At 45.9% G+C, this 27987-nt stretch overlaps 1 long non-coding RNA gene across 1 annotated transcript in view; it reads left to right on the top strand.

Moving 5' to 3' along the window:
• The window catches only part of LOC144753546 (uncharacterized), a 124444-nt gene extending 107119 nt beyond the window's left edge, over window positions 1–17325 (top strand). Inside the window, exons 2-3 of the long non-coding RNA XR_013594404.1 lie at window positions 15352–15410; window positions 16284–17325. This is a non-coding gene — a long non-coding RNA (uncharacterized LOC144753546). The remainder of the gene's footprint in view (window positions 1–15351; window positions 15411–16283) is intronic.
• Window positions 17326–27987: the final 10662 nt, after the last annotated feature.

Here is a 27987-nt window from a genome sequence, read left to right as displayed (position 1 = left end):
CCTGCCTTTCCTGGGTGACTCATAGCCAGGCTGAATAGACCTGGTTGCATTTAGAGTAGTGGGAGGAGTTATCACTTGAACCTGAATGGACTGTGGCTGCCTTCCACAAAGCTGTCTCCACCTCCTGTAGTGAAACTGGCCTGCACCAGGAAGAACTGGTTTATGTGTGCTGGAGGAACTTCAAAGGAAAATGTGGTATAAATAGTGGGGCCCTGACCCCCGAACTTTAGATTACTGCTGGACTAAGGAACCTGCCAGGAAGAACGCTGCAAAAACTGCCAGGACGAGTACTGCCCCTTTTCTGTTGTTGCTTTGTTAGGTTGGCCTGCAGTTGCTACTCCTGTCTTGGGCAGGGAAAAGACTGGACTGTTCTTTCTACATACTAAGAATCTCCAAGAGCTTGATGTAGAGCTGAACTCCCTTTTGGAAGTCTTGTCTCACCGAAGACACTTTCTGACGATGCCACCGAGCCATTGCTTGCAGCATGAGCTGTGGGCACCGCACTCTGCACAGCCTAGACTCATAATGCTGCCATGGTATCCTCAACGATGACGTAATGCGGTCACCGATGCTGCTGCCTGCACCGTGACTAATGGACAAAGCTCTTGGAGAACACGGAGCACCGTCCCGCTTCGCACTGCAACCCTAGTCTCACTGACGACAATACCCCAAGCTGACATCAACGTCACTGCTTGCACCGTGGTTTGGGGTCATCGCTCATAAGTTACAAGATGCACCGTCCCATCACACATCGCAGCCTTGGCTCACAGACCCCAGCGCCATCGACTCCAGTTCGTCAACCGACACCGATGCCTGCATCGTGACCTGTAGGCTCCGCATTGCCCCGTCTCCAACCGCAGCCTTGGGTCTACCGACTACAGCGCTTCAGAAACAATGACACTGCTGCCTGCACTGTGACATGTCAGCACTCCAACGAGCACCACCCGCTTCCCACCACAGACCTGGTCTCACTGATGCCGCTGGACGACTGTCACCGAGCCACTGCCTGCACCACAACCTGAGGGCACCACACATCACACCACTTGGCTTCACCCCGCAGTCCTGACACCGGCTCTCCTAACATCAAACTCACAGAGTTTGCCCTGCAACATGTGTGACTTCAAGGGCTAAACAACTCATGCAGCAACTTCCTGGACCGACACCTGCCGACACCATTCCTCTCGAGCTCACTGCAAGGTCTGACACCCTGCATCTCCAAAGATACTATTTTACGGGTCTTTCCGAGACCGTAGCTGGCCCAAAACGGGAAACATCCTTTACAGCGCAACTTTTACCACGCAGTGCCTTTACGACGCAACTATTACAATGCATGTCATTACAACGCATTGCACTGGGGGGCGCTCTAGGATAGGGAATGGATTTAATTTACTATCCAACACCTTCCCTACTATCCACGGGGACTGGAGTTGGAATAGTAAATTAAACTATTCACTATCCAGCACCCCTTAACGCTATGCGTTGTAACAACATGCGTTGTAAAAACTGCGATGTAAAGGCATGCGTTGTAATGTCATACAACCTCCAAAACACCACAACCAGCTGGAACTGTTGGATTTATTTGTTTATGACGCCATGATAGCCTTGGACGGGGCTATCAAATTCAAGGACCTATATATAAAGCCAAATTTTGCATTATTCATATAACTGTTTATGGGATTTTTACCATTTTGGTCTTGTTTTACACAGATAAATATCGGGGATTTTTCTAAAACTGGTGTGGTGTCCTTTTGTAATGTTTTCACTGTATTACTATTTTGTTATGTGCAAATGCTTTACACAGTGCCTCTGAGATAAGCCTGACTGCCCGTGCCAAGATACCAAGGGGATGAGCAGGGCTTATTTTAGACATGTAATCCCCTTATCCTGACTAGAGTGGTGGATTCTGCTTGAATTAGGTGCATACCCTAGCCAACCAGAAAACCCATTTATTTAACAGGAAGTAACAGGAGGAAAGGTGTTTTTTAATAATGTAGTGAGGAAGAGTTTACCCTCTGGTGTGCAGGTTAATCTTGATAATATAGTGCCATTGGAAGTCAAACCCTGGACAGAGATACAGGAGGCACATATAACACAGTTTTGTGAAATGAAACGGAGAGAGGAACAAGTAGGAGGTAACAGAGAAAGCAGCAGCCAAGTTGGTGTAGCAAACATTGGCACACAAGAGAGCAAAGGAAGGAGCTGTGCTTGCATCTACCACCCACATAACTGCAATGCCTTGGGATCAGTCCCAGGGACTGCCCAACAACAGTACTCACAACAGCGGGATAATGTAAGGGCACAAGGGAGCAGCAGAGGAGGACAAGGAGGAGTAGGAAGGGGCAGAATAGGTCCCCAGAGGATGGATCAAACATGTTTCTATTGTCCCAGATGTGGACATTTGATTAAAGATTATAGGACTAAGAGATAGGATGAACAAAATGGAAGGACAAAAGTTTACAGACAGCCAGGGAATACAGTTGTGCAGCCACAGCCAAACCCATAAATAATATATGTACCGCAGACATCAACACAAAATGTGCAACAACCAGTAATGCCTCGAGTGCAACAAATGCCACCACAGCAAGTTACCAAGCACCCTCAATGGTAAATTCACCTTAAAGTAGACAAGGAGATGTGATTGTGAGAAGAAATAATCCCTTCTAAACAAATTATTGGGAGGATATGCGCAATGAAGGTGCCCACAGAGTAGTTTGTTGTATTGTCGGTGATGCACAGGCCAGAAGAGGCCAGATGAGGAACCCACTGTGACAGTAGCTATCAATAACAAGAGGTATGCATTCCTCAAAGGAACGGGAGCAACCCGATCTTGAATTAGAGAGGGAGATCTTCCAATTTTGAATAGACCAATGGACACACAAGGCGTCTCTCGAATGGTGATGAGGGTTCTGTTTACTAAACAAGTAGAGAGGGAAATAGGAGGGAAGTACATTGAGGGGTTATTTACTATTCTCTCCGGCTGCCCCTGCTAATCTACTGGGGAGAGATCTTATGGCTAAGTTAAACATGACTATTCATTTTGAGCCTGATGGTACTATGGTTTGTTCTAGCCCTGGAGTTCCACCTTCCAGGATCTTGGCTGTGACAGTAGATTCTTCTACTGGAAATCAAATTAGAGCTCGACCGACTGATATGTTATGTTATGTTATGTTATGTTATGTTACGGATATTTATTAAGCGCAGCGATTACCCAAGGGTGTCCTGGCGCTAGTTACCTATTCTGCGTGCAAGAGCTGTGAAAGGAGTTGTTTATCAAAAAGCCATGTTTTCAACCTCTTCCTGAAAGCTAACAAATCTTTAGCTGGACAGCGGCGAAACTGCGGCCCTCATCCTCCTGGACCTATCAGCCGCCTTCGACACTGTCTCCCACCGCACCCTACACACACGCCTTCACAACGCTGGGATCTGAGGCAAGGCACTGGAATGGACCACCTCCTTCCTCTTCGGCAGAACGCAGAGCGTCCGCCTCCCCCCTTTCCGATCCAAAGCCACCGAGATCACCTGCGGCGTACCCCAAGGCTCATCTCTCAGCCCGACACTGTTCAACATCTACATGGCACCGCTTGCTCACGTCGCCCGACTGCACGACCTCAACATCATCTCCTACGCCGATGACACCCAGCTGATCCTCTCCCTCACCAAGGACCCCCTCACCGCCAAAACCAACCTCCACGAAGGAATGAAGGCCATACCTGAATGGATGAAGAACAGTCGTCTGAAGCTGAACTCGGATAAGACGGAAATCCTCATCCTTGGCTCCACCCCCTCAGCCTGGGACAACTCCTGGTGGCCGACCGCACTGGAAGCAGCACCAACACCCACTGACCACGCACGCAACCTAGGGTTCATCCTTGACACTACACTCGCCATGACCAAGCAAGTCAACGACATCTCGTCCTCCTGCTTCAACACCCTCCGTGTGCTCCGCAAAATCTACAGGTGGATCCCCACCGAAACAAGAAGAACGGTCACCCAGGCCCTCGTCAGTCGTTAGACTACGGAAATGCCCTCTATGCAGGAACATCGGCCAAACTCCTGAGACGACTACAAGGCATACACAACGCCTCTGCATGGTTGATTCTCGACATCCCTCGCTGTAGCCACATCACACCACACCTGAGAGACCTGCACTGGCTTCCCGTCAACAAAAGGATCACCTTCAAGCTCCTCACCCACGCACACAGAGTACTTCACAACACCAGACCGGCATACCTCAACAGACGACTCACCTTCTAAGCCCCGAACTGCCAGCTCCGCTTCGCCGCCCTCGCCACCGTCCCCCGCATCCGAAGAACGACAACCGATGGCAGATCGTTCTCCCACCTCGCCGCCAAGACCTGGAACACCCTCCCAATCCTCTTTCGGCAGACCCAGAACCTACTAACCTGCAGGAGGCTACTCAAGACCTGGCTATTCGAGCAGTAGCAGCACTCCTACCCCCAGCGCCTTGAGACCCTCACGGGTGAGTAGCGTGCTTTACAAATGTTCTGATTGATTGATTGATTTAGCTTTTCTAAGGTGGACCGGGAGGTCGTTCCATGCTTTGGCTGCCCCAAAAACTAAGCCTCGTTCACCCCACTTTTTGTGGCTGGGACAGTAACCAGCTTAGCTCCTAGCGAACGTAGATTTATTTTCGGTATGTACCATTTGAACTGTTTTTGTAGGTAGCCGGGTCCTGTTCCTTGGAGTGCTTTAAAAACAGTACAAAGGGATTTGAAACACACTCGATTCCTCACCGGGAGCCAGTGTAGTTTTTTTATTCCTTTAGAAAGAGAGGCAAACTTAGGCGTTCCCGTGAGTAGCCTGGCTGCCGCATTTTGCAATCTTTGAAGTTTGTTCATAAGACATTCCTGGGTGTTTAAATAAAGACTGATGCAATAATCCAGCCTCAATAGTACTAGTGTGTTAACCACTGTATGCCTACTATCAACTGGTAAAAACTGTGGTATTTTTTTCACTGTTTTAAGAACATACGCTGTTGAGGAGGAGACTGAATTTACTTGGTCCCCAAAATTCAGTCTCTCGTCTACTATTAATACCAAGTTTCTCACTCTTCTCACGGGTATAAGGAGAGGGCCGATAGAAGATGGCCACCAATTTGGGTTCCAAAAATTGGCATCATTCCCAAATAGTAGAACTTCCGTCTTGGCTGCATTCAGTTTTAGGCAATTTTTTGCCATCTGCCCACAGATTGCAAGCAGTCCTGGAAGCGCCTGTCTATGCCCACCTCCTGTCCTGGAAGTAGAGACACCACAATTTGGGTGTCATCTGCATAGGAGGTGAGACCAAAACCAAACACACTGATGATGGTAGCCAAAGATGAAACATATACACTGCACTGGCTTCCTATAAAGGAACGTATACTTTTCAAGGCCATGTGCATTTCCCATCGAATTGCACAAGGGAAAGGACCTCCTTATCTGAACAAGCTCCTCAACATCTACCGCCCAAAACGTCACTTAAGGTCACTGGGCAGCATGCTGTTTTCAGTTCCTCACATTTTTAAAGCCAAAATGGGCGGGCGTTCATTTTGTTACTTAGTGGCCTCCTATTGGAATAGACTGCCCCTTGAATTACGGATGGAACCCTCCGAGAGGAGATTCCATATGAAACTTAAGACGCATCTCTTCCCTATAGATTAGTGGTCTGTGTCGTGTTAGAGATTCTACTGGTTTGGCTGGTCTGATGGTTTAATGATGGGGTTCTATAGCGCAGGGACACACTGTTCAGTGTAACCAGGCGCTCAATAAATGGTTTTATTATTATTATTATTATACATTAAACAATGTGGGGCTCAACAATGACCCTTGAGGGACTCCACATCGCAAGGCAAATGGTTTTGATTGGAAATCTCTCAGAGATACAATTTTTACTCTGTGTGTTAAGAAAGATTGTAGGAGTTTCCATGCTTTCTCCTGGATCCCACATGCCCTTAACCGGTCCATCAAAAGATCATGGTGGACCTTATCAAAAGCCGCGGAGAGATCCAGTAGGATCAAGGCGGCCTTGCTACCTTGATCCACTGCCTTCCTGATCTCATGCTTGGCCTTGATGAAGGCTGACTCTGTGCTATGTCCCTCTCTGAAGTCATACTGTGTGGGGTCCAAGGATTGGGACTCACGGAGAAAAGTACTACGTTGTATGTTCATAGCTTTTTCTATCTTTTTGGCAGGTAGAGGGAGCCTTGAGATTCGACGGAAACTATTTGGGTCCTTGGGGTCCAGACTGGGTTTTTTCAGGAGGGGCAGAATCGACGCCACCTTACATAATTTTAGGAAGTATCCTGTTTCAACCATTGCATTGAAGATAGGCAAAAGTGCAAGGATTACTGGTTCCACCGCTAATTTGGCCACTTCAACTGGGCATGGGTCATAGGGTGACCCTGACTTACTGCCATGAGCAGGCTACGAGTTTTGTCCACAGTGGTAGGGAGCACTTAGTGTTTTTTAAAATACCCCTCACACACCAAAAGGACCCTGGTGTCATGCTTCATTATTGGGTTCTACGCACCCCTCTACGGGATGCGGCGTGCTGTGACCTACAACTACGCGGGAGCACTTTATTCAATGACTATGTGTGGTGCATGTGAGGGTTTTTTATTTTAAAAGTGAGTGGTGGGGTAAGTGAAAAAGATAAAAAGTGCCTGGCTCGTGGGGTAGGACTAAAAAATGTTTAATTAGGCCCCCGGGCTGGTACTATTAAAAATGTAAAGTGCGAGGAGTTTATGTAGTGTTTATGTACATCACCTCATGTGTGCGTCGATATGTTTCGGAGATCAACTCCTTCTTCAGGACGGGGTGCACAAATTCCCCACCTTACTCACGTTTCACTATGTAGAATATGTGATTGATATTTACAAAAAAGTGAAAACTATATGTAAACAATAGGCTACAATGTACCTACAGCGGTAAATCCAAAGTAATTTGCTATTTGCATTACTTGTCTTAACAGATTTGTGAACTTCATGAGCCTTCTGAACGTCTGGGGTTATCTTGCCAATCTGCAACGGACTCGATGGGAGTCGATATCGATGTGTCCCCACACGCGGCTCTGCTGGAAATCAGATAGTGGCTCAAACCTATTGAGAATACAGGGGAACAGATTAAGAGAGTTATGTTCCTTTTTAGCTGAGGCCCTCCCCACTGCATTTGGATCATTAAACACCGAAAAGATGGTTTCTACTTTATTTAGGAAGAATTTAGCTAAATCATCGCAGAGTTCCTGACTCGATGGAACTTTGGCTGGCTGTGGTGCTGCCAGGCTCGAAACTGTTCTAAAGAGTTCTTTTGTCAAGTTTTTTGCCAGGTCAATTTGGTTTGTGGTACACAAGATAAAGTGACAGTGGGAAGTATTCACAATACATCAAGTGACAAAACATGATCTAAAATAGATAAAGTATGACAACACCAAATAACTCATTCGGCAAATGATTGTGATTTAATAAATATCACATGGATTGACAAAAAATCTAAACTATAGAATATGATGTATATCACATGTATGCATTTATAAAAAAAACAGGTGCACACAATGTGAAGTGACAGGTGTGCGATAGGGATAAGTGCAGGTGATGTGCCAGGGGAAGGTAGTGCGTATATATACATCCACAATCAGTAATGACGACCTATCCTGCCAGTTTTATGGCAAACACAAACATAAAAAATAGAAACAGGAAGATGCAGATATATGTTCTCTGTCATCTAAGTTTTACACAAACAAAGGAATGAAAGCAGTGTCGACGTTTCGACCCCTATGAGAACCAGCAGACTTTGCGCCTTGAAAGTGGGGTCTTCATCATGACCAAAGTAGGGGGAGGTGGCACCGTAGCAGCGAGAAAGCTTCAGGCTGAGATGTAATGGTGTGGGCCTTGAGGGCTCTCACGGTTAGCACAGGTATTCGTGGAGAGTAGGCCAAGGTTTCTCAGTAACCAGTGGTCAGAGGTAGCGAAGATATCCGTAATAGGTGAGCCAAGGTTGATTAGTAACCTATAGCTTGTGGTTGCATTGATAACTCTGACAGCTAACAGTTAGCTGTCAGAGTTTTCGATGCAACCACAAGATATAGGTTACTAATCAACCTTGGCTCACCTATTATGGATATCTTCGCTACCTCTGACCACTGGTTACTGAGAAACAACCACATCTCAGCCTGAAGCTTTCTCGCTGCTACTGGTACAGAGCTAACAAGAGGACGACGCCCACTGACTTGGCTCAAGCCCTACAGGCCTGTCTCCCCTCGAACCTGCTCCTGCGAAACCCCGGCTTGTCCAGCGGTCAGCCACCTCACAAACCCTGGAGGACCTGCCTGCCTTCACTTTCAAGACTGTTTCTCCCGTGAACACCGGACGTGTTTTAACTGCAGCCTCTGGTGCCAGCCAGAAACGGTGAATCCAGCCCACTCTGCATCCGCCAAACCCGGCCTGAGCTTGGGTGGAAAAACACCACAAGGGGGTCCCACCGGCGATCCTGACCTGAGATCCAGCGGCCCCTGACCTGCCTCAAGCCTCCAGACGACGCCTGCAGCCTCAATCCAGAGGACCCCCCTACCGTGACCAGAGCGGGTAAGAAAATCCGACGTCCCTAGGCACCCCTGCACCCGACGCCCCACGGCCTTGTGTGCCCAACCCAGGGGTGCCTAACCAACCCTCAACATTCAAACTTACTCCTCGAAGTAGTGATCGCTCCAAGAAGATCCTCGTTCCCGAGCCTGCAGTGCTTCTTTGTCCCGGAGAATCTCCATTGAAAACAACAGGGCACCCGACCTCAAACACGCACCCTACACCCGGCCGTCCTAGTGCCTCGTGGCCTGCTTGCCAGCTGCCACTAACTGGAGCTCCCCTATCCTCCATAGGATAACATTGGGCCTCAACACTCTGCACCCGACCGCCCTAGTGCCACGGTGTGTGCAATCACAGTGCATCACTGACCTTGCGGGACCCCTGAGTCTAACCCCAGAACCTAAGGTCCCGATTCACAGAATTAACTTAAGACAAAATCCTAAACTTACTACTTTTGGTATTCACAGAATGCACTTACTACTTTTGGTATTCACAGAATGCACTTACTACTTTTGGTATTCACAGAATGGATTTACGACTACTAACTTTACGTCCGCACTCTGTGAATACCAAAAGTAGTATGTGCATTCTGTGAATACCAAAAGTAGTAAGTTTAGGATTTTGTCTTAAGTTAATTCTGTGAATCGGGCCCTTAGTTCCCACACTCGTTTACTTACCTGCAAGCCGATAACCTGTTTTTCTTCATAGGATAACATTGACAATTCTCTTTCAAAAAACGACCAAGTGTGGAGTTTTGAAAACTTGAAATATTCTTTAAAAATCGTAACAATATCCTAAACACATTTTCTCAACTGTTTTCCGGAAATGTCCCAGTGCTGAATATAGGCATCTAGCACTGAGTTAGGAAAAGTAACGTAAAAGTAACTTACCTGCAATTTGTTGACAAAGCCTATTCATTTCAATGCACAGCTCCAAAAAGTTTCCAAGTGTGGAGTTTTGAAATCTGAAAATATTCTTTAAAAATCGCACGAATAACAAAAACGCATGTACTCACCTGTTTACAGGAAATGTCCCAGTGCTGAATCTAGGCATCCAGCACTGAGTTAGAAAAAGTAATGTTAAAGAACTTACCTGCAATTTATTGAAAAAGCCTATTCATTCCAATGTACTGTATTTTCTAAGTGTTGCATACTACTGCTCCCCTGTAAATCAAACAAAGTACCATTCCTATTGCATTTTCAAACAGTTCTATATCCAGTAACGTATTACTGAAACATATGTAATGCTTACCTGTTCCAGGCTTGCTTGGTTCTAAAAATAAACAACAGTATATATTTTTATACAAAACAATTGGCCTAAAGTTCAGTTCTTGAGTGTGTGAATTCATTTGATGACTGAGTGTGTACATCAAATGCTTAACACTGTCCTCTGATACTGCCTTACTGCTCGACCAAGCTACCACTATTAGAGAGTAAGGTTCTATCTAACTTTAACCTCTGCCTACCTCTGGGTTCACTTGGACTCTATACACACTATACCTCATGTTGGTGTAGTATATATAGTGCCAGTTTCTTACAGTGTGACAGTACGTTGTTGCAATATGTTGATGACATTAATTTGCAGTCCTACAGAACAACAGTATAGGAAAGATACTATATTCTCTTTTGGTTAATCTCACACAGAGAGGATACAAGGTAGAGAAAGGCAAAGTTCAGTTTTGTCAGGAGGAGGTCCATTACCTAGGACAGTTACTATCAGCTTCTGATTGACAAGTAACTCCTGAAAGAGCAGCATCTACACGTCAAATGACTGAGACAGAAACTGTTATGGGAATGCAGAAGCTTCTTGACCTCTGTAACTATGTGAGACAATTGGTCTTTAATTATGGCAGTTTAATAGAACATTTGCTGGTTTCTAAAAGATAATGTGGATAATGTGGAGATCAGAAATGAGGGAAACATTTTACAAATTAAAAACTAAGATAACAAATGCCCCAGTTTTGGGGACTCCTGACTACACTAATGAGTTTTAGCTGTTCTGTCATTGCAATGGTCAAGTGAGGACAGCTGTCCTTACTCAAAAATATCCCCTAGGACATAAACCCATTGCATGTTTTAGTGGACAGATGGATTCAGTGTTGATGAGAGGACATTATCCTCTCATCACTGCAGCTTTTGCAGAATGGGAGAGCACCCCCATTGTAATGGGGGCACCTTTGACATTCTTTGCTGAGCATGTAGTATTTGCTATTATTCAGAAGGCTAAAAGTACTTTCACTACACAGAGAGTATCAGGATATGAAGTGATGATGTCACTGCCATCTTTGAAGGTTGTGAAGTGTCATACGGGGAATCCTGTGACTTTTTTGTCATCCTATATTAGACTCTGAAGATGATGCGTATGAGTTTGCTAACAACAAAAAGGGTGGGGGAGGGTCTAAGGGGCAATATTTAAAGACCAGATTTACTCCATACCCCTAAATGCAAACCTGACTGACTACAAGGACGAAACCGGTCTATTAGGTGTGACAGAAAGACCACCAATGTAGGAGCAACCACAGTTCACCAAATTCAAATTCAAAAGAACTTTATTCGGTTTTCATGATGAAAGCCATAAAAGTACAAATATGCACAATAAAAAGGGATAAAAGTTATAAACAACATTAAATTCATAATATATTAAAAATTGATCTCTCACAGAGAACCCTATACTGTCTTTGAAGTCTGTGTTTGGTGTAGCCATATGGTTTTCATAAGTTTGTGCGATGCCTGAGGCACAGTTTTAAATAATGTGCGACAGATTTCGTCGCTAAGGTGTTTTCCAAAAACTGCAGCGCCATGTACGCTGGGCGGCATCTACGGATCTTCATGACTTTTAAAATTGGTATGATCCACCTTTTGCGTTGTTGCGTGTAAAAATTGCAAAAGAAAAGAACGTGGATCGTAGACTGAGATGAAATAGCGTCACAGGGGCACGGTGTCATATAGGGTGTCCAAATATTCTGTGACGGAAATGAAACCATAATGTGAAAAAGATTGAACCTGAAGCGGGTAAGAAGAAACCTTTCAAATTGCGTCAGGTCATACTGCAGATACGGTTGAATAGATGGAGTCAGTTGTATCATAAGGCAGTGTTGGACTGATGGCTTTCCTATTTCGGACATCAATCGCAGTTGAGTTAAATGAGATAGGCATAGCTTTTTTAAGTCTTTCTTTGCTATGTCTGTTACTGATTGTGGTTCTTCATAGAACCTCGAGAGACCGATATCCACGAGGAAGGATTTTACATAGCTTAGCCACTTAATCTTATTCATACAGTCTAATTTCATACAGTCCTCAATGATTGCTCTGGTGAGATGACATTCATCTGTTGCCCAAATTCTGCGCCACAGCATGATCGGTTGAATCTTGATGAGATCTGAAACGTGCTCCAGTCCAAGTTCTAAGTGGCACCCGAAAGTGGTTGTGGTTTTAGGGACTGCTAGTAAAAATTTTAGAAAGAGGTTTTCAACTTTCTGTATTTGTTCAGCATTGGCTGTTCCCCAGACTCCTGCACCAAAGATGGCCGTGCTGATGCATTTTGCATTATAAATTTTTAACATCTCTGATATGGGTCTTTTTCCTAGACGGAGGGAGAACGCTTTTAAGGCACCAATTGTTTTTATGAGAGACAGTTTACGTGACGTAATTGCTTGTTTCCAGTTAAACTCTTCGTCAATGGTGATGCCGAGGTATGAGTAAGTTTTAGTTCTTTCAAGAGGGATTTTATCCACAAATATTGACTTTACTCTTTTCCTTTTGGTACCAGAATGCATCACAAAGGTTTTTTTTATATTGACTTTTAGGTTGAGGCTTGCCATAAAAGTACAATAGTTATTTAATGCTTTTTGTAACTGGATCGGGGTTCGTGCGAGGATCACCGCATCGTCAGCGTATAACAATGCTGGGATCGGTCGCCGGCCCACTTCTGGCAGATCTTTCACGCCCTGTAGCATAGCAACTTCGAGTCCATTGGTATAGAGCGTAAATAGGAAGGGGGCCAGTACACACCCTTGCCTGACCCCCTTCTGTATTGGGAAGCTGTCTGTAAGTTGGCCCTCCAATCCATATCGAACCTTTCCCGTGGCTCCAGAGTATAACTCACGCAGAAAATCTATGATTGCGGGCTCAATCCCCATTTGCAGCATTAATGCCCAAAGTTTTGAATGTTCTACACAGTCAAACGCTGCCGTAAGGTCAACGTAGACCATGTGAAGTGTTGATTTTTTTGCTGAGGTGTATTTTCCAGCCAGTAGTGTTAAATTCAAAACTTGGTTAAAGGTCCATTGGGACTGAATCTGGTCCTGGGGCTTTGCCATTTTTTGCAGTCTTTATCGCTTTCGCTACTTCGTTCATAGTGAAGTGAATTTCTATTGGGTAGTTCACCGGAGGAAGGAACGAGGGTGTAGAGACCAAGTCTCCGGTTTTATCCTCACCGAAGACCCCTGAAAAGTGTTTCACCCAATCCTCGGCATTTATTGCAACGTCCAGCGAAGGACCGTCGTTATTTCCATTTAAAAATGGCGATTTTACGATTTTCCAAAAGGCTAGATTGTCCTTTTGTGTGCTGCTGATTAAAAGTTGGGTCCAGAGATTGCGTTGTATCCCATGTGTGTGTAGTTTAAGAGCTACCTCTTCATCCCCAGCTTTATGTGGGAGTAAGCCTCACCTCACATTGCTCGTAGATCACGACGAGGTACCGACGGATAGAGCGGGGTCTCAGCCACCAAGCAGTTGCCGGGTGAGGTGAGGCTTACTCCCACATAAAGCTGGGGATGAAGAGGTAGCTCTTAAACTACACACACATGGGATACATGTCTGGTAGGGTGGTAACACACCACTGATCTATTTCTCTTCTGTTGAATGAATTAATGCTGAAATACCTTGCACTTATGATTTTTTGCAGTAGCACTTCTCACTTATAAGGTCCTGAGGAAAGCCGAGCCAATGAGCTAAACGGCTGAAACATGTCGACCTCACTCCTAGCCAAAAGATAGTCAAAATGATCCTACACTATCAGGCGGTTTTTATCAGATGGCATTAGGACAATTCCTAATAAACATATTTTTTGTCCTTTTAGTCATTTTTATTACACACACGTTTATCACTTGCACTGCACTCCATCAGTCCTCACATACCTTGAACAAACATAGTGGCTGAGATTTTTGAGAGTAGGAGGTCTAGTACTAATGTACATCAGCCTTTGAACCACCTTGGCTAGAGGTGACCCCTCTCTCTTGGTTTTCCAGATGACGAAGTTCCGCCAAATGTGTGGGCTGATGGAAACTATTCTCAGGCCTGGGATTGGACAAGCTATGTAAAATTAGTGAACTGTGGTTGCTCCTACATTGGTGGTCTTTCTGTCACACCTAATAGACCGGTTTCCTCCTTGTAGTCAGTCGCGTATGAGTATGCAACATATGCTCCTTATGAATCTAGTCAAGCAACAGAATATCCTATTCCCGGTAGCATTGTCTCTTTTGTTGCTGGTTCCTTTACTATTGACCAGGAAATGGGAGTAAAAAACACTGTTGCTCCTCTAGTCAGAGCACAATGGCATGATTCTTTAGACATACTCCACATAGTAGAGCAGTTAACACTACCAGCACATTATTCTGCACAAGCCGCAAAATTGATAGCTTTGATAGCGGCTCTTAAGAAAACAATAGGAAAAATCATCACAATCTATTCAGATTCGGCTTATGTAACTACCACTGTACATTCTAGCATTATGGGATGGAGCAGAAGAGGCTTCCTTAAGTCAGACAGGAGTCCTGTTATTCATAGTAATATCTTAGAGGCTTTAATAGAGGGACTTGCTTTCCCATGGCATTAGCAGTTGTGAAATGTGAGGCACATACAAATGGACAGGATTTTGTGTCACATGATAATGCATTTGCAGATTGGGCAGCTAAAGAGACAGCTAAAGACACGGCTAGGCGCAGACCCCCATCTGTGCCATCAAGTTCACAACATGTCCCGGTTTTAGTGGCCCAGACTGCCTCACCATCTGAGTATGAACCAAATGCTACAACAGATAATGTTACACCACAATATGCTCAGGCAGCTCATTTACATCTTCGAGAATTACAGGAAGCTGCTCCATTGCATGAGAAACGGGTATGGGAGACTAGAGGGTACTCCCAGTCAGGGGACAATTTAATCTATAGACAAATATCTACAGGTAAACCAGTGATACCTCAGGCTGTACTTATGATAGCTCTTGATTAACTTCATTTACTAGCCCATATCTCAAGAGATCATGTGTCTATGTAAATGCAACAAGATTGTTTGTGTTCCCAATTTGCATGATATGTTTACCATGTACCTTCATAATTGTACTGTTTGTCAACAGTTCTCTTCAATTCCCACACCGAAGGTGATAAATTCTACAATACCACGACCACTGGGTCCTTTTAAAGCTCTCCATCTTGACTTTGTAGATAGGATAGACATGTGCAACGCTATCAGTAGCTTATATTTGTGGTTTGTAATGCTGAGTCAGCTGCTATGATAAGATCTGATAAAGACATGCACTTTGTCAATGCAGTTTTCACACATCTCACAACAGTGTTAGGGATAAAGCATAAACTATTTTCTGTTTATCATCCCCAGAGCAATGGCATTGTTGAGTGCTGGAGGAGGGTTGGGCGGGAAAACAGATGCGGAGGCTGAATATACTTCTTAATGATGATGGTTTAATGGAATATTTTGATAAACAGAAATGCAATGTCAGGATGTTAATGTCCCCTTTTCTCTTTCTTCTTCCTCTTCTAGGATCATCCGCTCTCGAATGGCACCTCCCGGAGGAACGAAGAAGGAAAGATAAAGGAGCTGTAAGTATGGGCATTCTCACTCCTTATAGGGGTTTTGATCTACCCATCACCACACTGACTGTGAGACTGTATTACAGCCATGGAGGGTTTAAAAACAAATAAAATAAAATAAACAAACAGGTTAAGACCCAGACAGGAGTGCTTCAAATAATATTTGGGTCTTCCTTCTTTTTATAATAAACAAATCCAAAAGAAAATCCCAATCAATTTATGGGTAGGGTTTACGAATTTCCAATTTGAGTGATTCCTAGGTTCTCTTCACCTGAAGGAGATCAAGCCATTTCCTTACAGGAAATCCTACTTTTGTGTTTCCACACGTACCGGTTCTTCCCTCTGTCTCTATTGTAGTACCCTCAATGGGTTAATGTGACTTTAGAGCAATTATGGGGGGTTCCCTTTAAAATTGATCTGTGCTCCCGTCCACCACTGTGCCCTACCTCCCTTCCACCCCTAAAGGCTGCCCACCCATCCCATACTGACTTACCCGCTCTGCCGCAACTCTCCATAGTTGCGGCTGCACTTTAGCGTCCTCTGGTGGGATCCACCATTCCTTGCTCCACCTCTCTGGAGTTTCCTCCATCTCTGTGTTTTCCCGTGCCCTATCCACAGGCTCGGGATCAGTCTGACTGGTTTGCGGGATTTCTGCAGCTTTTTCCTGCTGCTCCGGGCGGGTGAGGAGTTTCTCCTTTCTTCTGTTCTAGTCCTTCCGCTCTCTCTGGGCTTATACTTCCTGCTTCCTGATCATCTCCTCCTTCTGAGTTCCTCCGTGATTGGTTTCTGTCGCTTGAGTCCCTGTCCTCCTGCGGTAACATGTGATATGTTGAGGTTACGATCGGAGCAGTAGTGAGTTTCCTATCTCTTTTTTTTTCACAGATGGAATCCGAGTTCCGGTCACCAGAAACTCACCATCGTAACCTGAGATAAGAAAAGGGGGTAGGGCTCATCTTCCTCACAAGCACCCAAATGACTTACTGAAGAATAAGATCAGCAAGCAATGTGCCACATTGCAAAAAACCATTAGCACTATTCTCCCTTAAGAACACACCTAGTTCTGATCATCACCTGACACCTCATCAGATAGTGACAGGGAGACTCGTGAATACGCAGGTACCTGTCACTAGAAGTAAGGTATAGGGAGAAAGAACAGCTGAAGTTTTGAAATATGAAATGAATGTTTGTTTTCTGAGCTAACAAAAGCTGCAAAGTGAATTTCTAAACAGGTAACCAAAGTAAAGGAAAAGTGTGCCATACCTGAGGTTGACCTTCCAGTTGTGCCTATGGACGATGGGGTGTATGTGAGGAACTTTGTCCGAAAATGTAAGGGCCTGAAATTCGATGATTTTTTTACTGTGATGATGGCCACCTCCACTGCCCTCAAGGTAGATGGCAGGAAGCCATGGATCCATCTGGAGGGTGTTTGGATGAATCCTGCATAATGTCAAATACCACCAGCGATGCAAATGGATCAAGAGGGGGGGAGAAAATTGTGAACATAAAAATACCCCCCTCCAACTCTGCCTTTGGACAATTTTTTTAATCAGCAAAATAAAAGTTATGTATTCTTGTTTTCTTTTTCCCTTTTTGTCTTTAGACACTATTGTTTCTACTATTTCTTCCTTATAGTAATGCATATTTTAGTTCTAATACCAAACACCTGTGAAGAGAGTTGTCTACTCATACCAATGTGTCTCATAGTATTCATACTAGCCTGTCGGATAACAGGTGGTTTCAACGGGAAAAGGCCTTAATAACGAAATTGTAACAACGAGTGGGCTTAACAACGAATCCTAAACAACTACCTTGTGCCTAAACCACAACCTCCTAAACCACTACTGGACCTGAGCCACAACCTCCTAAACCAATAATTATATATATATTTTTTTTAATGTTTTTTGCTTTCTGTGTTCAATTTTGTAAAAAGGTTAAAGATATTATTTTTATTAAATTGATTTATACATTTCCATATTATATTTTATATTTGTGTTATAATAGACTTTGTTTTAATTTACCTTGTGAGGCCAGTAGATGGGGGGGCGTGGCTAGCGAGCCACGATGGCGGACGGAGTCTGCTAGTGCTCCGGAGCCGCCGGGGAGTTGGAATCCTGCCGAGTGCTTCTGGCAGGCCCAGAGCCTGCTGTAATGAGCGGATCCTGACCCGCTAGGTCCCCTGGAAGATCCGGGACGATTTTGAGGTCTCGACGGCCAGCGACTGGCAGCGGCCGGACCTGTTGCTGATGCGGCCTTTCCTCCTGGGGGCAGCCGCGGACTAAAGTTGGGAGCATGCCCGAAAGGCCCCGGACGCCTGGAACCGGAAGTGCCGGTATTTGACCTTGGAACGCCGACGGGGACACCCTGCCCATAGGCTGCCCTCGGAGAGTGGTGAGACGCCGGGGGTGCCCTGCTGACTGCCGGTCCACGCGCAGAAGAACCCGGAGGAGCCGCGCCCACTAGCCGACGAGAAACATGGCCGGCGGGCCCTGAGGAGTGAAGTGGTTCGCAGGTCCTACGCGCTGGAGCGCAGATCCTGAGACGCAGATCGGAAGGTAGGGGGCTAGGCTGGTGAGACCCGGGGGGATGGTTGGTGGCCCTCTTTCTCACCTTCCTCCCCCTCCTTCCCCCTTCGGCTAGAAGGCCGTGACTGATGAGGAATACTGAGACCAGCCGCCATCAATACCAGTGGATGCCTATATAGCGGGGCCCCGAGACACTGAGGAGACACCGCTGCCGCCCCGAACTGAATTGGGGTCACCTGGTACACCCGTATGTCACACCCTGAGGAGGCACGCCCGACTTGCCTGGCACCCTGAATGGTGCTCCCCCCTGGCCACGGATGATGACCTGGAGATGCCGGTAGGCAGGAGGGTGTGGATCCCCTGACCACTCAACTGCGCTGTGGGGGCACCCAGCCGACCCCTGCATAACCGTGCGGGGCCCAACCTAAAGAGGGTGGCACCGCGACGCAGAATACGTAACCAACAGGGGCCGCCCTGAACCGCGGGATATTTTTTGGGACAGTGCTTCCTCACGGAGTGCCGGACGCTCCCGGCTTGCGATAGCCATGGTCCGGAAAGGGGTCAAGACAATGGAAGGCCGGGATGGCCCCGCTGCTACGGTGCCCGCTCAGGGGAATGCACCAGAGGAGACCCTACCCGGGGCGACTGAACTGAATCCTGCAGGGGACCAACACATGGACAAACTGGACCTGATTTTAAAAGAGATTAAGGATTCTATATCAGCAATGGAGGTACAGATGTGGGCCCTCACTACCAACCTCTCCTTACTAAAAGCAGACCATAATAAACTGTCCGACAAAGTTAAAGACCAGGGCATTGTGATAGCGGATTTGACCCAGACGGTGGCGGAGCATACTACCTCCGTCCAACAACTACAGCAGCAGGTGGCATCTCTGATGGACCGCGTGGAGGATGCGGAAGGCCGCAACCGGCGCAATAACATCCGCGTTATTGGCCTTCCGGAGCGCAGTGAGGGGACCCATGCGGCGGACTATATGGAACAGTGGTTCCAAGATCATGTGACCACGGAAGGCCTGTCATCGCTCTTTTGTGTGGAAAGGGCACACCGCATTCCCACTGGACGGCCTAAACCTGGCCAACCCCCGCGCCCATTGATCGTCCGGATACTTAACTACCGGGATAGAGATATCCTACTGCAAAAGGGCCGGGAAAAATCTCTCATAGAATACGAAAACCGGCGCTTCTCTCTGTACCCGGACTACACCAATGTGGTACAAAAACAACGATCCTCTTATTTTGAGGTCAAGAAGAGACTCCAGAAGGCCAAGCTACGTTACGCTTTACTATTCCCAGCCCGCCTCAAGATAATGTACGATAAAAAAACACACTTCTTTGAAAGCCCTACTGATGTGGAGGAGTGGCTGGAGGTGATGGACATCGAGGGTAGCCAAGTGACGACTAAGGGTGCGCAGGCCAGTAGTTCCCGGACAGGCTCGGAATGTAATGATGGCACATCTCTCACCTCGAAGACAGGGCCAAGCCGGCGGAGACCCTCCCGGGAACAACAGAAGGATGACCAGCTAGAAGCCGTCGCCTTGGTGGGCAACTTCAGAGAGGAGCGGGAAACAATCAATACGGACACAGACGACAGCACGATACACTCGGACTCGGAGCACAGTATGGTCCTATTCCCGACTGTAACACCCAGAGCAGCAGATGAAATACTGGACAATGGACATGGGTAACCTTCTAATGGGATGTGAACTGCATATCCTAGGGACCACTGATATCCTTTTTCTGTTACTTGTCTGCTGCTAGTACTTGCATAGTGTGGGAGGGCAGTGGGGTGGCCGGGAGGTTATCCTTACAATGTACTGTATGTGATGGGCCCTGGCACGGACTACGCGCACTTCCCTAAAGAGTAACCACAGAGGGTAGACCTTATACGAATACAGGATCCTAATGGAATCTGACATCCCTTGGTTGGGATTCCCCAGAAGCTATATGGAATTAACCTCCTGATAATGACTTCCTTGGCGGCACTGTTGAGCCGGCAGCGCAGAAGCGAATGATTAAGTTGACTCGAACTACGCTTAGCCACCCCCCCAATGGCGCATGCACTAGTACTTGGTTGGTTATGTTTAAGGTTTTCTTGTTCGGCACAGCAATGTTCTCAAGCTGCGCCAAAATTGTTCTGGTTTTGGGTGGGAAGAAGTACGTCTCCGGGCTGTTATTGTCATTATATGCTGCGAAGAGCAGGGCACTATTTTGCTGCTTCTACTGGGTCTGATTATGGCTGACACAGGGAAGTATAGGCTGGCTACCTGGAATGTACTAGGGCTGGGGGCCATACAGAAGAGGCACAGGATCCACGCATTCTTACGACGCCATCACGCCCAAATAACGTTCATACAGGAATCCCACTTAACAGTGTCCGAAGTACACACTTTGCGGAAGAGATGGAGGGGGACCATATTCTCTACTTCTTATTCCGCCTTCTCCAGAGGGGCTACCATCTGGGTGCGCCATGGCACTCCCTTTGTAGAACTGTAGAGGAGGGTTGACGACCAAGGGAGATATGTCCTGGTGAAAGGCACACTTGATGGTACACTGCTTGTTCTTGGTAGTATTTATGCCCCGAATTTCGAACACGATGCATTCCTTGCCCGGTTGGGACGGGCCTTGGCTGACTGGGTGGATATCCCCTGGATACTGGGAGGAAACTGGAATATGGTATTGGAGGTAGACCTAGATAGGTCGCACCCTCCCCTTCAAGGGGCTGGAGTGCATAGACTGGCGGAATCGTTCCAGACCTGGCTTGTGGGATGGGGAATGGTGGACGTATGGCGCGCATTAAACCCGACTCATAAAGAACACTCTTACTACTCCCCGGTACACAACCTACATACACGACTTGACAGGTTTTTGTGCACGCGGTCTCTACTGTCCCAGTGTCATTCATCATAATACTTAGCTAAAACCTTTTCCGACCATAGGCCACTGACACTCGACCTGCAGTGGGGTAGGGTGCCGTCCCCGGTGCCCACTTGGAGACTTAACCCTTTGTTACTGGAGGATGGTCCCTTCCGCGCGTCACTGTCGGATGCCCTGGACAACTACTTTCAAGAGAATTGGGACACGGCAACGTCCAATTTGGTGGTGTGGGACGCCATGAAGGTTGTAATTCGGGGGGCTGCCATAGGACGGTTAGTGGGGGCCCGGCAGCAGATACACAAGAAGCTTTGTGAGGTCGAAGAACTGCGGAAAATCTTGGAGAGGGAGGGGAGCGTGGACCCCGGGCGGAAGGGGGAGCTGCAGACCGGCAATATAGAACACGCGGAGCTGTTGGAAACACTAAGGGTCATAGACCATAAAGAATATTTGCGACGTCAGCAAGCCGAAGCGGACAGGTCGGGAGCCCTACTGGCCCGCCTAGTACGGGATAGCCCTGAACCCCCGGTAATTACACGGATCCGAGATGGGTCCGGGAGAGTCGTGCATACGCAGTCTGAAATTAACAGTGCATTCCGGGAACACCTGAGAACATTATACACCCCTTTTCCCACGGACAACACGAGCGGGATACTAGACTTCTTACAGGACTTACCTTTTCCAGTCCTGACTCGAGACGAGTAGGCTGGGATGGATGGGCCCATCACGCAACAGGAAATCCGGACGGCTATCCGATCCCTTAACCACGGTAAGACATGGACGGATTGCCAGTGAAGTTTTACCAGGCCTACTCCGCAACCCTGGTGCCTATTTTAGAGAAAATCTACAGGACATCGTATGATTCAGGTCATTTACCTGTCTCGACGATGCAGGCCCTAGTTACATCTATACAGCCGCGGGCCGTGGAGGGAGTTACGGTGGGGCAGGGAGGCGGGGAGGGGGAGGGGCAGGGTGGAGAGAGCTAAAAACCGGCACCTGGATAATTACAGGTAAGTAAACAATTTAATTAATAAAACGAATTTCATAGCGCGCACTGCATCGCATTTTGCAATGCAGGGCGCGCTACGAAATTTGTTTTATTATTGAAATTGTTTACTTACCTGTAATTATCCATATGCCGGTTTTTAGCCCTCTCCACCCTGCCCCTCCCCGCCTCCCTGCCCCACCGTAACTCCCTCCACGGCCCGCGGCTGCATCTATACCCAAACCTGGCAGGGATACCCTTGAGCTGACTAACTATAGAATCCTGCTATCCACAGAGTACAAGATACTCAGCAAGGCCATTGCTCTGAGGATACAGACCCAGCTCCCTGCCCTGATACACCTGGATCAATGCGGATTCCTCCCGGGTAGGAGTACTTCCCAAAATACGCGGAGACTCCATGCCCTCATGTCCGCCACACCGCACGACCTTCCCCGGGCAGGCTGTATCGCACTGGACCTCCGGCAGGCGTTCGACTCCCTGTCATGGACGTTCATGTTCGAAGTGTTGCGACGTTTTGGATTCCCTGAGTCACTGCTAAAATGGGTACGGCTCTTATATACGGACCCTTCAGCCAGGGCACGTACTGGCAGATATATCTCGGACAGTTACTCCGTTCATAGGGGTACCCGACAGGGCTGTCCGCTGTCGCCCCTCTTATTTGTCCTGACACTGGAACCCTTAGCTACAGCCCTTCGAGCTCGGGCGGATAGGGTGGGTATCTCCATTAGAGGGACACATAATCTGATATCGATCTATGCGGACGATATCTTATTGTACTTCCGGGACCTGGACGGAGACCATTCGACCACGGTGGACATTTTTGATCGTTCTGAAACCGTGTCTAGCCTGGCCGTTAACCCTGCAAAATCTATCGGCTTTTACTTTAGGGAATTACAACAACCCTCCCACATTCAATTTGGTGGGTACCAGATCCCAATAGTGCAGACCACATTCAAGTATCTAGGCATTAATGTTTATAGACTGCCCGAGGATCAGATCGAGGGCAATGTACGCAGGGCCATTAATAGTCTCCATAGCAGTGTGGGTTTTTGGACGTCCTTGCCCCTGTCCATCATGGGTAGAATCGCCGTCTCCATGATGGTCCTGCTCCCCCGCATATTATATTATTTCGTTAATCTACCGGTTCTCCTTCCACAACAAATCTTTACTACACTAAATACGATCCTGGTCAACCTCATTTGGGGTTCTGGACGGAGGAGAATCAGTCTCCGAAAATTACAACTAAGCACTAGACTAGGAGGCCTTGGAGTACCGGACCTACGTGGCTACTATTATGCCAGCCAGCTCCAATGGTTAGCGCGATGAGCGGCGGGCAGGAATCTCCATGAGATTGACTTCACAACTGATCGATTGGCGCCCGGGGAACTACATTCCCTACTATTGCCCAAGACCAAGATCCCTCAGGATTGCCACCCTCTTTTACACACTGCCCTGATATGCTGGCGGAAAGCGCTGGCGTACACGTCTGAGACCAAGCCTTACGCAGACAATGTCCCTCTGTTAGGTATCCCAACGCCACAAGGACGACTGACACAACGTAGACTGCAGCCCTGGACAGAAGTGGGGGTAGACACGGTGGGAGGCCTTTTTGGAGACGTGACACTGCTCGACCATGACTCCTTTTTGCACCTTACTGGGGCCCCCCGCGATTGTACATGCTACATGCCACAGTATCACACTTCGTACGAAATACATGGGCCCCACAACGGATTAAACCCACACAACACAAACTAATACACCTACTCTATCACATGGGAACCGGTGGACACTTAGTGCGATGGATCTACACTGGGATCAGGGAACATGCCGCCATATCTCTTAAGGCACTCAGAGACACCTGGACACTGGGCACGGGGGAAGGTCTGACAGATGGTGCCTGGAAGATTATCCTTGAACATCCCAGGAAGGTGTCCCGGAATGTTAAGTTCAAATTTATACAGGTTATGGTATTACATAGGGCGTACCTCACCCCTCAGAGGCGGCATAGAATGTTCCCTGACTCTCCCCATTGCTGTCTCCGTTGCAAGGCAGACGAGGCCAGCCTCCTTCACATGATATGGGCATGCCCACATTTACGCAGATACTGGGGGGATATTTGTCACATATTACGTACAATCACAGCCCTGCAGGTACCGGAGGAGGCGTGCTATTGCCTGATAGGGCACAGGAAACGCCCCAAACGCCATAAAGCCCAGTTGAAACTCCTCGATTTATCACTGCTGTTGGCAATCCGAGCCTTGACAATGAGGTGGAAGTCCGCTAGGCCTCCAAACCTAGAGGTATGGCGATCCGATCTACTGCGGTGGGGCAGAGCGGAGGGTGCTATTTTACGTAGGGAAGAAGAGAAGGGGCAACGTACATACCCAATTGCGCAGGATTGGGAGCGGATGCTGCTTGCCCTGGAGGAAATGGAGCTGATACCATCACAGGCAGACAACCCATAGCTACGAACATAAGGGGGAGAGAAGTGAGGATGCCTGTAGGTAATAGGCCCAGAGAGTGCACAGGTTAGTCAGTCGAGCACGAGCACACTATCCCAGGTGAGATTGTTTTCCGTATCTGGAAAGGTTGACCTGTAGACGGAGAGACCAGGAGACGTACGAGATGGGGTGGGTGAGTTGGTAGGGATGGGAAAATGTTAAGACTTAAGTTCTCTAAGAACAATGCTATACAATTTGGGTGTAATATACGGCAGTACACTGAAAGTTCTCCTCATAGATAATTTTTGCACCTCTTTTATATTGATTAAGACTAAATGTTTTCTGGTACTTTTCGGAAGTAATATTGTGAAGTCGTTCTCAAATAAGTCTGTTGAAGTTTGATGTGGGTGAAAAGAGAAAAGACTGTACACTATTGGAAATGCCTGATTGTACATTGTGATAAGACATGCAGTCACAAATAAAGAGTTTAAAAAAAAAAAAAGTGAGGCCAGTAGATGGCACTGTAGGGTTGTTTTTAACTGATGCGATGCTGACCTGTGCTCAATACGAATGTTCTATGTGGGTGGTTGGCCGCTTTTTATATGTTTTATTCGAGTCAATTCTTATTGAAAATGAAAATTTGTTCTGAAATCCGATTTTTTCAAATTTTTATTTTATGTGAAAACGTGTTTTTTTAGTAATCGCTTTAAATAGTGCATTTTGTGTAATTTCTACTTTTGTCACACAGCCATTTTAGTAAGAATTCTAATATGTCAATAATGTAACAACAGATGATGGACTTATATTTCACAGTTTTCTACCGTTCATTACTGTCTCTTTGTAAGTTCATCTGTATTTTAACTAAACAATTATTTGATTGATAATTTCAAGATTATTTACTAAAAATACTTTTCATTAGAAGTGTTGTTCAATTTAATTCCTTTTTTTTGTTTGTGTTTCAATCGTGCATTGTTTTGAACATAGTGGTAGATTCCGGATATATGGCAATAGATTAATTTTCGTGGTTCAGTAAGTTGTGCTTGAATACATACTGGTTAGGCTTTTTTCATCGTTTAGCCTTCGTGGTTTAGGCACTCGTTATTAAAGTGGTAGTTGTTTAATCATACATTCGGTTTCAACACATCAGACATAGGATTAGAAAGTACCAATGAATGGTGTTTTGTGTGCTAATTAAATCCTCATGCCACAGGATCAGATAGGTTACACTCAACTAAACAAGTACCCCCAAGCACAGCTTTGTGTCTTTTACATCTCTACGTGTGTAGGATTAAGGCCCGAATGCAACCAACACATATTAGGGTAGTACAATTTCTAGTTAATGCTACAAAATATTACTCTTTAGCATAAGTTTTATATATCCTTACAGACAGGCAGGACATTAGGGAGGAGCTAGCACGAATGAAGAAAACAGGTCGTCCTAACACTGCACAATGGATACAAATGGTCTTAGGTTTAGGGATTTTAAGAGTGAGATGCCGGCCCACTGGAGGAATAATTACTTAGTGTAGGAAGCTGGTTCTGTAAATACTATACCGAAATGAGGTATAGTGTGCACAGAGTCCAGTGGAACCCCAAAGGTAGGTAGAGGTCAAAGTAGAGAGCGCCTTTATCTCTATTTGTTTTAGTGTGGGCGAGCAGCAAGGCTTTATCATAGGGGAGTGTTACGCATTTGTTGTACACACTCAGGTAGCAAATGATGTCAGATACTCAAAGACTGAACTCAGACCAATTTGTTTGTATAAAAATATTATTAAGTCATTTTATTTCTAGAACCAAGCTAAGCCTGGGGCAGGTAAGTGAAATAAATGCTTTGCAAAATCATATGCAATGTTTTACAGTTCAATGCAGGTACAAATGCAGTTGATTGAATTACAGGTAAGTCAATGTTCCAAAATTACTTTTCAGTTACTTTACAGATTACTTAGTACGTTACTTTTTAGATTATTTTTAAGTTACTTTTTCTACTCAGTGTGGTATGCCTAGATATCACAGTGGGACGTGTCCTAGAGAAAAGGTAAGTAAATCAGTTTTAGTACATTTCCAGTTTTTCAGTGTTTCATACAAACCAACTCCACACTTGGAACAATTTTCAAGGAAAAACAGTCAATGAATTCCTATGGAAAAAAATGAAGGTAACAGTTTGTAGGTAAGTACTTGTTTGTGGGAGTTGGTATTCTGGGGTTTGAACCAAGGTTCCCCCAGGGTCAAGGATGCACTCTTGAAACACCCTCAGTGTTTTGTGTGCTAATTAAATCCTCATGCCACAGGATCAGATAGGTTACACTCAACTAAACAAGTACCCCCAAGCACAGCTTTGTGTCTTTTACATCTCTACGTGTGTAGGATTAAGGCCCGAATGCAACCAACACATATTAGGGTAGTACAATTTCTAGTTAATGCTACAAAATATTACTCTTTAGCATAAGTTTTATATATCCTTACAGACAGGCAGGACATTAGCGAGGAGCTAGCACAAATGAAGAAAACAGGTCGTCCTAACACTGCACAATGGATACAAATGGTCTTAGGTTTAGGGATTTTAAGAGTGAGATGCCGGCCCACTGGAGGAATAATTACTTAGTGTAGGAAGCTGGTTCTGTAAATACTATACCGAAATGAGGTATAGTGTGCACAGAGTCCAGTGGAACCCCAAAGGTAGGTAGAGGTAAAAGTAGAGAGCGCCTTTATCTCTATTTGTTTTAGTGTGGGCGAGCAGCAAGGCTTTATCATAGGGGAGTGTTACGCATTTGTTGTACACACTCAGGTAGCAAATGATGTCAGATACTCAAAGACTGAACTCAGACCAATTTGTTTGTATAAAAATATTATTAAGTCATTCTATTTCTAGAACCAAGCTAAGCCTGGGGCAGGTAAGTGAAATAAATGCTTTGCAAAATCGTATGCAATGTTTTACAGTTGAATGCAGGTACAAATGCAGTTGATTGAATTACAGGTAAGTCAATGTTCCAAAATTACTTTTCAGTTACTTTACAGATTACTTAGTACGTTACTTTTTAGATTATTTTTAAGTTACTTTTTCTACTCAGTGTGGTATGCCTAGATATCACAGTGGGACGTTCCCTAGAGAAAAGGTAAGTAAATCAGTTTTAGTACATTTCCAGTTTTTCAGTGTTTCATACAAACCAACTCCACACTTGGAACAATTTTCAAGGAAAAACAGTCAATTAACTCCTATGGAAAAAAATGAAGGTAACAGTTTGTAGGTAAGTACTTCTTTGTGGGAGGTGGTATTCTGGGGTTTGAACCAAGGTTCCCCCAGGGTCAAGGATGCACTCTTGAAACACCCTCAGTGTTTTGTGTGCTAATTAAATCCTCATGCCACAGGATCAGATAGGTTACACTCAACTAAACAAGTACCCCCAAGCATAGCTTTGTGTCTTTTACATCTCTACGTGTGTAGGATTAAGGCCCGAATGCAACCAACACATATTAGGGTAGTACAATTTCTAGTTAATGCTACAAAATATTACTCTTTAGCATAAGTTTTATATATCCTTACAGACAGGCAGGACATTAGGGAGGAGCTAGCACGAATGAAGAAAACAGGTCGTCCTAACACTGCACAATGGATACAAATGGTCTTAGGTTTAGGGATTTTAAGAGTGAGATGCCGGCCCATTGGAGGAATAATTACTTAGTGTAGGAAGCTGGTTCTGTATATACTATACCGAAATGAGGTATAG

Source organism: Lissotriton helveticus, chromosome 5_1, assembly GCF_964261635.1.
Source record: "Lissotriton helveticus chromosome 5_1, aLisHel1.1, whole genome shotgun sequence".
Classification (NCBI taxonomy): domain Eukaryota; kingdom Metazoa; phylum Chordata; class Amphibia; order Caudata; family Salamandridae; genus Lissotriton; species Lissotriton helveticus.
Note: the sequence above shows the minus strand (reverse complement) of the source record. Positions and strands in the feature narration are given on the sequence as shown.